The sequence below is a fragment of the Nematostella vectensis genome, chromosome 3 (genome assembly GCF_932526225.1).
Source record: "Nematostella vectensis chromosome 3, jaNemVect1.1, whole genome shotgun sequence".
NCBI classification, from domain to species: Eukaryota; Metazoa; Cnidaria; class Anthozoa; order Actiniaria; family Edwardsiidae; genus Nematostella; species Nematostella vectensis.
Window position 1 is genome coordinate 4,808,364 of NC_064036.1, and position 16,547 is coordinate 4,824,910.

Here is a 16,547-nt window from a genome sequence, read left to right on the forward strand (position 1 = left end):
TGTTCTAAAAAAACATATTAAGTGTGTACTGCTGAATCACATAGTAATGAACTAGTCATTTGGGCCCCCTCCCTCATGGTCCCGTGGAAGCCAGGGGTTAATGTGGGGTTTCAGACCACTTTTTAACCAGAATATGTCAAGAGGGATGGTGGTATTGACTGTTTTTTACTCTTAACTTGGAAACATGCTTTTAAAAAAGTCTAATCCCCCACCCTTTCCTGGGACCATGGATGTGGGGGTACCAAATGACTAGTGAATAAGAACTCCCTATTGTTCTCTTCAAGACTTGGTTTTTAATTCCCATGTCTTCCAGTCTTTAGCATTCATCTTGGCCCTCAGGTAGTTCCTGGTTCATGAAAGAGTGAAAAAAATTATTTATTATATCTTTCAAAACAATATTTTCATCAAGCCATTTATAATCAAACTAATTTTCCACAACTATTTGAAAAAACACATGAGATGCAAGATGCAGACAATAACAACAATACATATTGACAATAGGGGTTGATTTTTTTTTATCCTCGGTAAGGAAAATTTCTCTTGTAAGTTGAAAAAGTTGCTGTATCTTCTAAGGATATGTATCTTCTTAGGACTAAGAGCACAGGATATAAAGACAAGAACGGTCTTCTTTAGCAGTATTTGACAAATGCAACACGATATTGGTTAGCCTTTATGAAATATCCCAACACAATCAATCTGCCCTGAAGAAGTCTTATTAAAGTCGAAAATTTGGCAGAGTCAAATCCCAGTTATTGGTGTATTGTATTTTATTCAACACAACCAAGAATATAGATAAAACGAAGAATGCCAAAACAAAAGCTGTTATGCTCAAATAATTTGATTGCTAAATTAAGTACTCGCATTCTTAAAGCAAACAAAAAGGACAACAAAAGCCCAATAACTGTCATATCATCAATAGACAATACAAATCGTCGTCCGAAACTCACCTTGCATTGTTTTTTTTTCGCTTTCTTGTGGTTGTGCTCGCTTTTTAATGTGAACTGTTACTTGCTTAAATTTACTAGCTAAAACCAGATAAATCTTGGCGTGAATGAATGTTAGTAGATGTCCTCTAGTTGACTTTATCCTTAAGTCACAAAATTTGAGGCAAAATAAATAATCATCGCATAATGGACAAGAACTTTTCCCCTTGCTCCGTGCTTGTATTTAGTCGCCATTTCGGGGCCGAGTGGGGCCTGGGAGTTGCGCGGCTGACTGACTGGCTGGCTGGCGAGTGACACCACAGGGTACCCGCGCGATGACCACAAAAACCAAGTCGCATACCTATAACATATTTCTATGCCTATGGAGCTACGCGCGCGGCCTGCGGCCGCGCTTGGCTCCGCTAAAAAACAAAAACAGGTCTCCTATATGATCCCTTAAGATCATATTTAAAACTATTTAGAAATCAATTTTCCTATTTCAAATTATAGGCTAAATAGATGCTTATAAAAAGGATTCTAATTTGACAATTTTAGGTTAACAGGTTCATTCTAGGTTCTTATATGTGGTTCTTAACTGTATAATAAAATAATGTATTCAGAATTTTTTCAAATATGTTGGAGTGCTTTTAATCCACCCTTAGCAAAGTTACATTCTAAAGCACAAGAGAGAAGGTTAATAAAGATATTTTTCCAATATTTGAATTGCTTACTTACACAAGAGAAAAAAAATGATAAAGCCCTATCTTTGCAAGTTAAGTAATTTAAAGAAGTAAAAGGAATTGGGACAGTACAGGCAGGGAATGAGTACTTTTACCTCAAATCAACTATGATAGTGTGATTTAATGATATACTTATTAATGTAGGGGAATTTGATATATATTTGCTTTTTGTTTTTAATTTTGAAGAGAATAAAATAGCACCCAGTTTTTTGTGAGGAACTTTAATTGATCCTCATTTTTAAATAAATATGACCTCCCTTCACAACTGAAAGCCTTCCCTGTTAATCAAAGCATAAATTTATTTTGCTAATTTTGCTGTATCAGTTGTCTATCAAGTATGGGTGGTGGAACATGATGCATAATGAAAGTGCAGGGAAGGGGTGTTCTACACAAGTCATGCTGGCTCCGCTTTTAGGCAGTGCCTAAATCTATATATTTTTTGTAACCAATCCTTTTTTTTCGCGGTGCTTTTGCTGTACTACGCTACGCCTTGATATCTAATTGTCCATATGCAGGGTTTACGCGAACTTTTCTGACTTAAACCCTCAAGTGGGCCCGTATAAGACCTTTCTTACACTCGTTTTTAGTTACATTTGCATCTTGTGTTTTTCGTTTCCGAGTCGCGACTGGTTTTTGGTGAAGGAAGCCTTTCGCAGTTACGGCGGCCGTTAACCCGCTATTAACCAATGAGAGAGAAATTGCTGGCTTTCTGTTTATCGGTATTTTCTCGGTGACATAAACTAAGAAAACATCCACTTTTATGTCTTGGTTGTGATTGATGCGGAATTGGAAAAATTCAAAAACCGTGATTGACGTCCACCAAAACCCAGCTGTGACTCATAAACGAAAGGCACAGGGTGCCCGCGTGACTGAATACGACTGAAATTAAACCTTGTAAAACTCAACAGACGAAATATCCGTTTCAAACCACGCAAAGCCATTTCCTTACTACAAGACAAAGGGCTGAATGTATTTTTAGCTTGAAAGTCCGATAATAGCGTGAGGAGACTAGCGTGTATACTCCGTGCGACTCAGTGGGGTAACGACCCTGTGTTCCAATATGGACAACAGAACCAGCGGGTAGCCGCATGAGGTAGTGACCTGTCATTCAAGACCGCTGACCCAGGACATCGCCTCAAAGATTTATTTTATTATAAAAGCAATTACCACCGAAAGCTCATCAGGGGGCCGATTCTCTGGGCTGCATTATTTTCATGGCATTCATTCTCTCTTCAATTAAAAGCCTGTTGTTTAGTTGCTTAAGAAACATAAAATGGGTCATTCCCTTTTGAAATCTTTAGAATCTGAATGATACTTGGTGCATGGGCACTCACCTCTTCTGACCCGAAGAGGGATGTTAGCCCAAATCCAAGCCCGCGCAGAACTACGTACGTGGCAACATACTTTCTCTAGGTTTTAACTTTATTCATAAATACATATGCAAATATAACCCAGAATTGTTCAGCAAGGATTTCAAAACAACCTCAATACTACAAATTAGGAAATTCGTATCTTCTAAGGAAATTATTATAGTAAAATGTGAGGCGAAATGAGCATTTGCATACATGTAGAGTAAAAACCAAATCGTATGTAATAAACTTGGCTGTTCTTATTCCCACGAGGGCCATGGGGGGCGTCCTGTGAGTAAGGTCTTAGATTGCCACATGTAGAGCCATGCATCGAGTCCACACGTTCATAACACAGGGCTCTGGCCTACACGTGAGAAATCACACTGGAAAGTTCCAAATGAAAGTGGAACATACAAACCTAAAAAAAACAAATCATAAGAATGAAGCCCAAATATTTGAAATGTTGTATTTGATTTGACATTAATAACGGGTAATAACTTTCAATAAGCGATGAACCTTTTTATCAATTAAATACTCTTAAGAGGACGAGAATAAACTACACAAAGATAAAACTCAAACAAGTTGAATTGAAGTTGAGAGTCTTTTTATCGGTTTTAATAAGCTCTTTTGTGTAATAAATAGTTTAGCCGATTCGCTTTCCCGGCTAAAGATATTCTAATCCGTTAGAAGAAAATCAATAGAAGCTTGATGACGATGTATGCTTATGAGTAAAATCAAAGCAAAACTCCCTCACAACTCTTACTATATAAAACAATTACCGAATTGTCGATGAAAGAGTGTCTCACGGTGATCTTATTAAACCAAAGGTGTGGGGATTGTTTCCTGCCAAAGCAATTAGAAAACAGCGGAATTAAACATCTTAATTGGAAAACTCGCATTTGTCATGTATTAGCATCCGATAATGTTCTTTTATTGTTATTCGAAATGGGAGGGGCGAAGATAGGCCAATCCGCGTCCTGTTATTCACAACACTAGCGCCTTGCTTGGCCTTAGCGAGTCTTCAACCATCCCGACTAAGAGAGATTCATCTTTTTGATACAGTTACCTTTCGTTAACTCAGACCATTGAACAAAGCCAACTCGATATAATGCACTCAGTTTGTATAAAAGAACTTGGCTTGGCGTTTTGTTCGGGTCTTTTCAAATGGAATCCACAACAATAAAAGCGAAACTGCTAGTTCATAGATAAGAGAACAAAAACCCACTCAGTACATCTTTTCAATAGAATCAAAGCTAATTTACTTTCCAATAAAACTTACACGGTCATTCTAGTGTTCTACTCGACTGGATGCTGTAACCAGATAGCGCATTTGCGGGTCGGGTATTTAGTCTTTCTCGAAGGTCTAACGCATTTGTGGTTTCGGTAATTGTGAGAATAGAATTAATCCTTTATTCAGAATACGGTCGCCCAGTTAACGGTGCTAATTACGACATTATTTCGTTGCATCTCTCTCGCCTCTGTAATCTGTGTCGCTACTAATGTGTGTATCGAAAAGCGGTTAAAGGCTCTTGCCGAGGGAGTAATTGAACAGAATGATGGTTAGATTCGCCCACAAGCGCGCTTGTTTTTAATTTGAAAATCGTTTATATTACACGAAGATAAACAGCCCTACGGCTATAGAAATGATAATAAATCATGACTATAATATTATATATATAATATTATATTATATTATATATATATTATATTATATTATTATAATATTATATTATATAATATTATAATAAATCATAAATCATGATAATACATCATTGACTGAGACCTTGGAATATATTGCGAAAACTACCTTGCAAACTTCGATTGTTTTTATTGTATCGGTTTGATCACCCAACAAGCGGGGATGCCCTCTGTGTATTTTGTTTATCTTTATGTATTTCGTGTGTGGTTTAATAGAATGCTTTGAAAAGCGCCGTAGCGGAAAACTAACGAAGATAATGCTGTGAAATTTTCTATGACGACTGACCGCATTCTAATTGAAAATATACTGAAAAAATAATATTTCATCATGTCCAGTTTTCTCCTATGGGATACGGTTTAACTTGATTCAGTTGAACTACCCTTCAACCTGATACATCAAAACTGTTTTGATGTAGAGAAAAAAGCGCCTTTCTAAAATATAAAGGGTTTTTCTAAAAATTTTGTTTGATGGAGGCGAAAACTCTATGCACAAGTAAAGATTAACAGGGTAACATCTTTATTTGGAAGCTGAAAACACATCTGAAACATCAAGGCAAGCTTCGAATCATTCTATTTTTCACCATGGCTTGCTTTGATTTGTTAAAGTGTCATCAATCAAAGCCTTTTTCACAGTAGAACCCAACAGCGGACAATTTTAGTTTAATTCTTTCGCTTCTTTTTTTTCTCTTTTTAAACGGCAGCGTTAAGCAACTGGTAGAGCATTTGTCAACTTAACGAGTTTAAAGGAAAAAAACACAAAAATTCAAACCACAAATTATGAAAATCGATTCTGTTCTTTATTGGACTATGACTCTGTCACGTATAATAGCGAATATTTGAAAAATCATCCATCGTCTTCTTTCACGTAGAAACAATGAAATCGTTTATAAAATACTAAGTACTTGGACGATCGGTTCACAATACAGGAATAAGGGTTAGGAACTTGACATTGGCACTTTGAATACTCAAAACGATTTAGATTTCAAAAGGTGCATTTTCTATAATTTTCAAGGCACCAAGTGGAGTAAACAGTCTTGATTTGGCAGGATTCAGAATAGCTATCGAGGTGAAGTAAATAAAATTCATTTGATTTCACGAGAAAGTAAACATGGTTCTTTTCACCAAAGCTAAATTTACTATAAAAATCGGCGAGGAAATGAGATAAATTAGAGTAAATCAATTAGAGTACGGAGCGAGAAATATCGTGCATCTCTCGCTGATTCGCGATGAAGACCCCGATTTCTTAGGGCTGGCACTATAATTGCAATAGAGCAGTTATGTGAAACCAGGCAAAGCTAAACAATCGCAACGGTTCTGATTCACGCGAACAGAGTGACCTAAACTATCCACAATAGGAAAACATTGTTGACTTTTTTGTCAAGAAGACCCCATTGAAATCTCTTTGAAAACAGACACTACTGTTGTGTTTTAGTGGACAACTCCACTATTGTGCTATGTAAAGAAATCTTGTTCAAGAGGAGAGTAATTCTAAAAATACAAATGCCTTTCCAATAAACCAAGACAAAAGGCCCAGACGTATCAAATATAATACTGTGTGCATGAAAGAAATCGAGCTTCGGCTTTTAGTGCCGTTCCTGTGATAATTAACGACTCCTTTCTTTTAAAAGGTCCACAAAACTAATATATCCTATGTAATATAGGTACGAATTGGATATGGAAACGCAATAATTTACTAAATGCACGGCATATTTCCCAACAATTCGACGTATCTAGTAGTTACGGTTAGTTAAGTTGAGATGCGGGGTCAACCTGAATTCAATATGCTCATCCAGAATCTGTTGTTTCTGAACTAATAGAAATAATTGATGTTCTTATATTAATTACATGGTCTGTATTTAAATTTCCTATAGAATAAGAGTGGTTTTGCTGCATCTTGCAGATAAATAGTAAAGCTACATTCGAATGATACACTATTCAACCACTCTATCCCCCTTCTGTTCCTTGAACTAGCGAAGGTTGTCGTTAGAAGGTAATGGATCAAACCTTTGGTTTGAAAACTTATCAAATCACAAAACTCCACAACATATATCTTTTGTAATTAAATATCTTCGCAAAAGTATCTGTGTAATACATTCAGTGAAAACTTCGTATAGGGCAGAAGGTGCCAGAAAAAAAAAAACTTGAAATACATAAAACTATGTTCTCCTATCTGTCTCCTTTACTTCCGAGTTTTAGAAATCGAAGGCGTCAAGATAAGAGAATAAGTGAGTAAAAGCATTACGCTGATTTGTCGAAAATTCACACAAAAGCGTTGTTGCACAGATTGGATTTGTCCGAGTCCCGTCAATGGGAATATTTGATCTCAGAGAGAGCGCGCGGTTAGCGAAAGTTAATCGAATCAACAAAAACGCCTATCAGCGTATCGAGTTAGGCGAGTCGTCGAAGACCCCTATCTACTCATTTAGCAATAAATACTAGGTATTCGATAAAGACGTCCGCATAGCGGAGTGATACAAAATAGCGTCAAGTTACAGAACTTGACACTTGAATTAGAATGTCATAGTTGTCTTGTAAAAACCGTTAGTTACACAACTTAAAGAGTAAAGCAAATTAGCTACCGTAAAGTCACATGTGTCTCTGTGTAAATAGGGCTTGCGGATACGGCGCAGAGTTGTGATCTTGTCCCGGTTGCTGGTGAGGCTGCTGCATGTGTTGAGAAGATGCGAAAGCTGACATGGACGAGGTGGTCGGCGTCGAAGGGTCCATAGGCCCTCCATAGATGTGCGCGTTCGGCGAGACTAACATGTCCGCAGAGCGCACAGAAGAGTACGCGAGTTCGTGTACTGGTGGACTATGTGGCGGAGGTGGACCGGCGTATGTTTGCCTAGCTGCATGCACTCCTGACATATCATATACCGAATACGCCGGTTGGCCTTGCATAGGATAAAACTGCTGGTACATAGACTCCGGTGTAGGCATACCTCCAGCGTAACCCATCTTCATCGCATGTGGAGCCATTTCGGTTGGAGTGTAAGGGAAAGGATACGCAGCCTTCTTTAGCAAAGTTTGCTTAGGTTTTCTCCTGCGTGGTTTGTACTTGTAGCCGGGGTTTTCTCGGCTATGCTGAGCTTGTAATTCCTTGGCTTTCTCGATGTAAGGCTGCTTGAGCTCGTCTTTCATAGCCTTCCACTCGCAGCCCAGAATCTTACTAATTTCGGAATTGTGCATTCTCGGACATTCTTGTGATTTGATTCTCCTCCGTTCCTTGGACCAGACCATGAAGGCATTCATCGGCCTCTTAACGTGATTTGCGTCCTTGGTACTCATGTTGTATCGTTCTTCTTGTTGCGCTCTTGTTCAGATGTTGCTTCGTGAATGGGCTCTTGACAACTGCTTTGCTTGGGAACAAGGCTCTGTCTTCTCGTGTGTAACGCTCGACAAAGCTATTTACATTTCTGGCGTTGCATGTGGACAATAGAGTTTTTAGAAATATATAATTACCATAATCAGGCCAAACATCAAAAGCAGATCGCACAATAGAGGAAGTATTCACTATATTTACTTGAATAATTAATCAGGGCCCGGGAAACCAGCAAATGCAGTGCTGAACGAGAGAACGCATTCAGTGCATTGAAGAGGAGGGTGTCAGAATCGCACAAACGTTAGAAAGTGTTGAAATAACAAACATCATGCGCGTACTCTTCCCAGTTTTTTGCCTCCTTCTTATTGGCTCCCAGCTGGCTCTCTTCTGATTAATCATTTGCAAGTTAATAACATGTTTGCTTTAATATTTATGTACAATTTAAGCGGATATAAAAATAAATATATTCATAACGCTTGAGTAAAGAAATCACTACATCTTTTGCAAACACAAGCGGGATGGCTGGAGTTTGCGAACGGATTAGCAAACCTTTTCTTTGAACTCTCCAAACCCTTTCACCTGGGCATCAACAGATGAGCAGTGAGAAGCAAGTTTTGTTTCGTATTCGGAATCAACACAACATTTATGAAAAGGTCCAGGTATATTGTTATGGAGATCATTTCAATTAGCGCGCCCCAAGAGCCTTGGCCTCATCTAAGTAAATCCGCTAGTGAGGGTTCTTGTTCCGGCCCGAATCCACTTCACAAGAAATCTATTTTATTCTCATTTACAAATCCACTTGCAAATGCAAACACATTTTAAACGAAGTATCCCCAAATAAACCATAACGTTCAGATCTCTAAAAATAAACAGCCTAAAATATATAATTAAGATTTTTATGACATGCGGTGGAAATCAATTGGGAATCTAGCGCTGTGCTTTGCTGGCTTCCCAAGGTCCTAGCCAAAACACTCCGGAGTTTCTGATGCGGATGAAAATGGGTTTTTTTCGCGCGTGCAGGCGTTTGACATCCACATCACAAGAATGCGAAATAAGTCCGAGATATTCGTCAAATTAGCCCAATCTTTGTTTCGGCATATTGGACAATAGCAGTACATAGTATAGTCAAACACCGACTTTCGTAGGCCAAGCATGACAAGACCTACACAAAAGCCGCATTGTTTGCAAGGCCAACATATTACGGTAGAGGAACGTAAATGAACTAAAAGTGATCAAGTCCCCTTGAGAATTCTTGTCAGACCTTTTGACGTCAATTAGATTTCAACAAACTAACTTTCTAATTGAATAATTCAAGTTTTAAGATTTTGTTCTAAAAAGTACTTGGGCCATTGTGAAGTCCAAATGGTAGAAGTTAAGTGTTGTTTGTCTTACTAGTACGGTGGCAAGCAAGAAAGGATGCAAGCTTCATTTGTTTAATTACAATCACCCTTACCAAAAATGACTAATTCCTCAGCAAATAACGCTAATGAATCACATAAGCGACCAATATCAGAAACGCTTAAGTTAAGGTCCGACATTGGCAAAGTTTTACGGTTCAAAAGGGATACGTCTGATATATTGCGAATACATGACGGCTATTTTAAGAACATCCCTTTGTAGAGGGTAAACTATTACCTAACAAGCTATTAAGGATTATTATGGTTGAATGAAAAGCGTCGTGTTTTGCGTTTTGTTCTCCTAAAATACACAGTCAGAAATTAAAAGCGTTAACAAAAACAACAAATAACTCGTAAGATCAGCGTTTTCTGGTAATTACAGTAAAACGGTTTAGTAACTTTAATTGAGTATTATTCAAGAGTTTATATTTTAAACAGTGCATCAAAGTTCAATTCTTTTTACGCTGATAATGAGCAAATTCCAATTAACGCGCATAACGTTAATTAAAATACCTCATGGTGCAAACTTTAACTTCGTTTGTTTAAATCCATGTTTGCTTGACTCAAATATTCTATTTTCGGAATGAGTATTATTGTGGCTTCATTTTTTAAACAACGACAACTAATTTGAAACTCTGATACCGGGAACCAATTTTAAGCAAAGTCCGCGACACGGTTTGAGATTCTGAAGCACTCGAAAGATTTGTATCTGAGATCAGCGAAGCCTCTTGGAATGACCCGGTTTTGAATAGGCATTCAATTGAAGTGGATACAAGTTGTTATTGCTGTAATCTAATTGAGAAGAGACAAGAGAAATAACGATCCGCGTAGTCTTAACTCTTGTTCTTAAGTCAACAGTTGGGAGGGTTAGTTGACGTGATGGTTTTGTTTGAGAGGCAGTTAATTTTTCTTTGCCTTTTTGTGCACTGCATGCTATGGCGTTCAACTTTCAATAGAAAATACTGTACCATAACGTTAGCAAAGAAAAAAGACGTCTTTCAACACTTAAATTATCTATTGTGAGGCGATTGCTTAAGGTTCAAGAAGGAAAGCATGACTTGACCTCGGCTTTTTGTTTTATAATAATACGAGGATATAAAACACGAGCACGACTAACAACAGAGCGTAAAGGCTGTTTACAAGTTCTGCTCTAGTAGGTTTTCTTGCGTAAAATCGAGAAATACATTCCTTGCAAAATACTTTTATGGATGACAAGAAAGATTTAACCGTTTTATTCTTTTTCATACCGATCTTTTACTTCGAAATGCGATTCGACTTAACGGGAATCCTACAATATAACTCCGGTGAATCACGGTCCAGAATGGCTACGGATTAAATATTTAGAGGCTTTCTCTTTTGCAGTTTGTCGTGGACGCCGGTCGGTAGACTCAATGCAAGGTTCCCGTATAGACACAATATTCACCGATGCTGGCGGGCATTATGTGTCGTATCGATCAGGGTCATCAAAGAGAACCGACATCGGCAAGCACAAGTTTGGCCATTGGCGAACAGCACAGCACAAAAGGTTATGCTCTGCTGAGCAGGTAACCCAAGTCAAACGTAACCTCAAAAGCAAAGTTTTTACTGCAAAGTTAACTGAAGAGAAGCAAAGCTGGAACAAATTTAATGGAACGATTTGATGAGAGGTTTTACAGATATCAAAAGTACATTCGGAAATAACTTTTACGTATTTTTTGTATGAGATTAACGTTGCCAATCATGCATCATACAGCCTAAAGGCAACCAATAACACCATCGAGACATGAATACTTAAGAAAGAGCCAGAGCTAACTTAGCCTAAAAATTACACTTGACAATCACTCTCTACATTCGCAACGAAATGGAAAAAAAAGTAAAGTAACTCTCTTTCACTTGTTTAATGTGTTGCACACTCTCGCGCATGTACATGCCACAGAGTCGTTATCATAATAACCGTACAACACAATCTGAATTGAAACTTCAATAACTTTCTGGTTCTGCTAACCTCATTCAACCCAAGTATACGTGGCATCCGGAAATGACTTACGGGGGAGAGGAAACCAGAAACGACAAAATTACGTAAGATTCTAATCGCCATTTCCCCCAACCGGTTAAGAGTAAGCCCTGTGAATTACCGGTGTTCACAAAATGGACTCATTCTCCCAGCATCCGCTCGAGACGTGCCATAACGTCTATGGAAGCACGTCTCTCAAGCTGCGAGCCCTTGTCATGATCTATCGGCCTACACTTTTTATGTGCCATTAATTACAACCGACGCCGGCATCGTGCCAAGTGAGTGCGCACCAGGGAATGTAGTTAAGAGTACTTTTCAAGTAGGAAGTTGTTCAGTGTGGCCTGATTTATGGACACAAATCAGAAAATAAAATAGAAGGGGGTAGAAGGGGGCGTGTGAGTTGGGAGTACCTTTCAAGTAGGAGGCTGTTTAGTGTGGCCTAATTTACAGACAAAAATCTAAAAATAAAATAAAAGGAAAATAATACGTACCGGGGAGTAGTTAGGAATACACAGGGTAGTATTCAATGTGACCCAAGTTGGCCGGATTTATGCAAAAAACTGAAAATGGAATAGAAATGGGCGTGTGTAGATGTAGGCAGAGTACCTATTACCAAGTAAGAGTTTCAGTGTTACTCTAAATAAATGACAGGTTGTTGTTCAGTGTAAGTTGACTTCTCTTCCCGCTCAATTCTGTTTTTAACCAAATGTAGACAACCATACTCTAGCTTGTTGATTACATACACCTATTGCGGTTATAAATTCATGTACAAGAACGAAGTACGCTAATGTAAATAGGGTTAGAGTAAGGCTTACGGTTAGTAGCGTTATCAAGTTGGTGTTCTCGGACATAAATTCACAACCACTATTGCTAGTGTTAGACATGTAATTGTGGAATATCCATGCCGTAGCCCGCGTTGCCTTATGGGTGTTATACATAGATCAGGCAAACCTAAGTAAAAGAGCTTTAGTACGTTTATAATTTCTTGTTCTTAAAATTTATATACAGGGATTTTAAAGGCACATTAAGCAAGTCTATATATGACACTACAGCGCGAGCTACGAGATGCACATTCCAAAACGCTTTATGTTACAATAATTTATACATATAAAAGGTCTGTATATAAAATTGAGCGTACCCCACGACATAGACAAGGCACTTATTAACTAGAAGATTTCAAATGCAAGCTGCTCCACATTATAAAATGTTTGCGAAAAAAAAAAATACACGAAATTACATGATCTATTGGTGTTCTTATTCTGTCACTTTTAAGAAGAAGATTGTGTAGGGACTGTGAGAATCTGAAACCGGGGTTTTCGAATAGCGTGAGTGTTGGGGGCTTCAGCATGGAAAGGAAATAGCCTACTTGCCTTTGAATTCATTTTGTAAGGTCTCAGAGATAGCCCCCTATTATTAAAATAACATTTTTTTCTCTTCAACAGGGTGATTAAAACGGTCCTTTGAAAGACGCTGCCCTGTGCTTAAATTGTATCCAAGATCAGATTACTATTAGTAATCAGGAGAACATCAGGAAGAAATTCATTACAAACAAACGCACATGCTGTAGTAGGAATATCAATGATTGTTTTCAGCCAGCAGGATAGCTAGCGATACAACTTCATTCTTTTCGTCTAGTTAGTGTACCTTAATAAAATTAACAAAAAATATTAATCAATCAATAAAAAGTTCTCAAATGACTAAAAATTTGCTTGATTGTGAGGGCAAAAGTCCGAAGTCTTTGTAACACGCCCGGGTAACATATTTAGATTTACTAGCTGTGCACCAAAAATGATATGAAAAAAAGACAATCATGAGGATTCGCGCTGCTGCGTTTGTATACTCCATTACGCTATTATTTTATAAGAACGTCTTATTTTCAGTTGACGCTGAGTCGTTCTAATTTTTTGGGCATTTTAAGGCTAAAAACATTTAAGAGTTTTCCTAAATTTCAACTTGAGTGATTATTGCATCCTGAAATATACACAACAGCGTTTGTATATAAGGTTATGATACTAATAAAGTATTAAAAACAGAATTTTACATATGATAAATTTCACATGAAAACAATGTGGTTCTTCCTTTTCAGAACGCGGCATGTTCTTAGCATATTATTAAATTTAATGATATCTCTGGTTGAACGTTCATATAAAAAGGTTCTTATAAAGAAGTGCATTATGAGTTTGCTTTAAGTGCGTAAATCGAGCCAAAATTGTGTCTACAATACCAGCGCATGCCATAAAGGCCCTTATCATTGGGTTGAACTCCCGCCGTGAATTGAGTGAAAACATGTTGATCTTCCGGGAGGCGGCCCTTACTTTCAGCTAGCTGTTATGTCAATACATTTAATGGCTATTGAATTCGTTGACGACGGGGTGGAATATTCGCGTCTTGGTGTCAACTATCACTCGCGAAACGTGGTCTCGCTGATTGTGAGGCCCTGGTGTCTGGTAGCGAGGAGTCCAATTCAGAGAAATCACTCATGTGCAGATTAAATGTGAGTGGGTGACATTATAAGGGTACTAAAGACTGTGAGCTAGACCTTGTCTCTGAAGGAAATTACTTTGTTCCCACTCTGCGTGAAGATCAAATTCGATAAGTAGATATAGTAAACCACTTCATCTTCTATTTCTAGGTTCACAACCGAGTTGAACACGAGGACGTGTATCATTTGTTCTTAGTTCATAGAGGACTTTTCTTTTTGTAATCTAGTTTGATTCCAAATCAAACCATAACTACCAGAAGAACCCATTGCCAACAAAAAGCAATCTTTTGGAGAAGCACTGCGACCTTCGTTTTACTTGAAAATACTTATTTTACTGCATTTTCATTGATAATACTTCTTGAGAAATAAATCCTTAATTTTAAAGTTAATATGCTAAAGGCTGGTAGAAGTGCGGTATATAGATTAATGAAATGTCAATACCGTGCTAATATGTGGAAAACCCCTTAAACTCTTATTATCATGCTCAAGATATTGATTTAAAACTCATGTTATAGTTCACCGCTTGAGAATTATGATTTTCACCATTGCTTGGAGATATTAAAGGTTCTTTTTTTTTAAAATAAGAACCTGTTTCAAATTTTAGGCTAATTAGGTTCTTATTTTTAGAAGCTTTATAAGCGGGTCAGTACTGTAATGTCATGTTTAATTGCTGGAAAGTAATATTTCATGCCCGTTTGGATTTTTAAGGGCACTCCCTTGCTATTGTATAAGTTGATGCCGAAAAGAAAAAAAAAGTTTACTTGTCAAAAATAGAGGAAGTGAAAAACATTTTAAGGTTGAGAACCTTTTTAAGAATCTAAGTAGCCTAAAATTTAAAAGAGTACCCAATAACTTAGAACCTGTTTAGGTTAACCTGGAAAAACCTAGGTTCTTATAAGCGGATGGGTTCTGTACTTCAAATTAAGAACAAACATTGAAACTGCAGAGCAATTTTTTTTACTTTGGTGTTACCTGAGTGCGGAGAATAAGGAGAAAATGAATAAAAAACACAATTAAAGGAATCCAGGCTAGCAATGGTGTAGTTATTTTTATATTTATGTGCTTGCGAACACCTTCATCGCTTTTAAGGGTTAGAATATCGCTTTTTGTAATGTCATCTGTGATCTGTTAGAGTATATATAGGCAATAAAAAAGGAAATAAAAAAGTTTTAGCATGTTCCAAAAATTTAGTGAAATCTCCGGCTGGACACTCTCATAAAAAAGGTTATAACATAAAAAGGAGGATATAAAAACCGTTGCTTCGCAGAATGAGTGTCGCTTCGCTATCGTTGAAACAAAATAATCTAACCCATATCCCACTATTTTAAAGATCGTCGCGGCAGGCCGAGAGAACATATCAAGTGAGTTTCGCTTATTAAAAGTATATAAAAAGTATTTTACAAGGTGATGTTATATCAAGGGTAGTCCACAACTATATCACAGTTTCGGATGCCTTTACTTTCGATTTCGAGTAGTGTCCAATATCTCCGCGACAACTTGATCTGTCCTAGGCGTGGCCGCAAACCTATTTAAGTCATTGAAAATAAATTGATCCGTTTGCTATTAACTCTGATTAAAAGCTAACCCTAAATCAAAGACATAAGAAACACACCGACTATTCAAACACTTACAATAAGAAAAACACCAACTAAATTGAGTGGTTTTGTTATCAAAAGAGATCAATAGCAGTTGAGAGATGTTACGAATAGTTTTGATAACATTTCGGTTATTAGACATTAGCCATTGTCGGGAAGGCGTGATGTTATGGAATCTCTAAGAAAACAAGCAGTTAAGGGAAAATTGCAATTGAGGATAACAATTAAAGCTTATGCGTCCTTTCACACATATTTTAAAAACAAAATTTTTCGTTTACTTTAAAAATTAATTGTCTTCGGCTATAGGAAATATTTACCGAAACAGTAAACAAGGTAGAAACAGCAGCTGTCGCATTAAAGATAAGCTACTTGACGTCAGGAATGCTTTAGCGCGTAATATCTAAACAGCTACTTTTTGAATAAAATAAGTCTGCCGTGAGGCCGGTTCACACTATTAAATAAGTACAAGCAGAAAATCTTTGTGTGAATGGGTGTGGCATAGGCCTAAGCCAAAGTAAATCAACCGCTGGCGCGTTGAACAGATTCTGTTTGAGTTTTGCCGGTCTACACTTTCAACGAGCAGGAACAGAAAATAAGGAAATTTGTCATTCATTTTTCTTCTCCTTATGTAACTAGTGCCATCCTTATGTAACTAGTGCCATCCTTATGTAACTAGTGACATCCTTATTTAACTAGTGCCATCCTTATGTAACTAGTGCCATCCTTATGTAACTAGTGCCATCCTTATGTAACTAGTGCCATCCTTATGTAACTAGTGCCATCCTTATGTAACTAGTGCCATAGGGTGCGTCGAAGGACGATCCACAGTTATTAGCAGTTTTTATTTGATCAAGGAAGATAAACAGATTGCGGTATAGGGTCTGATTTGTCACTAGATTTCGGCTATAGTTATAAAACAAACTTAGTTGGTGGGAAATAGATTTTGGTTGATTGACGGAATGGCAGTGGCAATTAGGTCTAAGGTCTTTGTTTTTGGCTTTTGTTCCATTGTGTTTTTGGTGCACCAAGAAACTACCGACTATGGCGA

The 16,547-nt window shown here is 37.5% G+C and overlaps 1 protein-coding gene, 1 long non-coding RNA gene and 1 pseudogene across 4 annotated transcripts in view; 1 reads left to right on the top strand and 2 right to left on the bottom strand.

Moving 5' to 3' along the window:
- The window catches only part of LOC5512598 (protein GLUTELIN PRECURSOR ACCUMULATION 3), a 45,783-nt gene that overhangs the window by 17,396 nt on the left and 11,840 nt on the right, over window positions 1–16,547 (bottom strand). The window contains exon 4 of one of the 2 annotated variants that reach the window (XM_048724958.1): window positions 11,914–11,982. The exons of the other annotated variant lie outside the window; for it this stretch is intronic. The gene's annotated coding sequence lies outside the window, so the exon portion shown is untranslated. The remainder of the gene's footprint in view (window positions 1–11,913; window positions 11,983–16,547) is intronic. 2 annotated transcript variants of the gene reach the window in all.
- LOC116618400 lies at window positions 6,752–8,112 on the bottom strand (annotated as a pseudogene). Its single transcript, XR_004296178.2, has one exon. The product of XR_004296178.2 is annotated as a transcription factor sox-3-like (transcript).
- On the top strand, window positions 9,888–13,486 carry LOC125561213. Its single transcript, XR_007307246.1, has 2 exons — window positions 9,888–12,536; window positions 12,865–13,486. It is a non-coding gene; the product is annotated as an uncharacterized LOC125561213 (long non-coding RNA).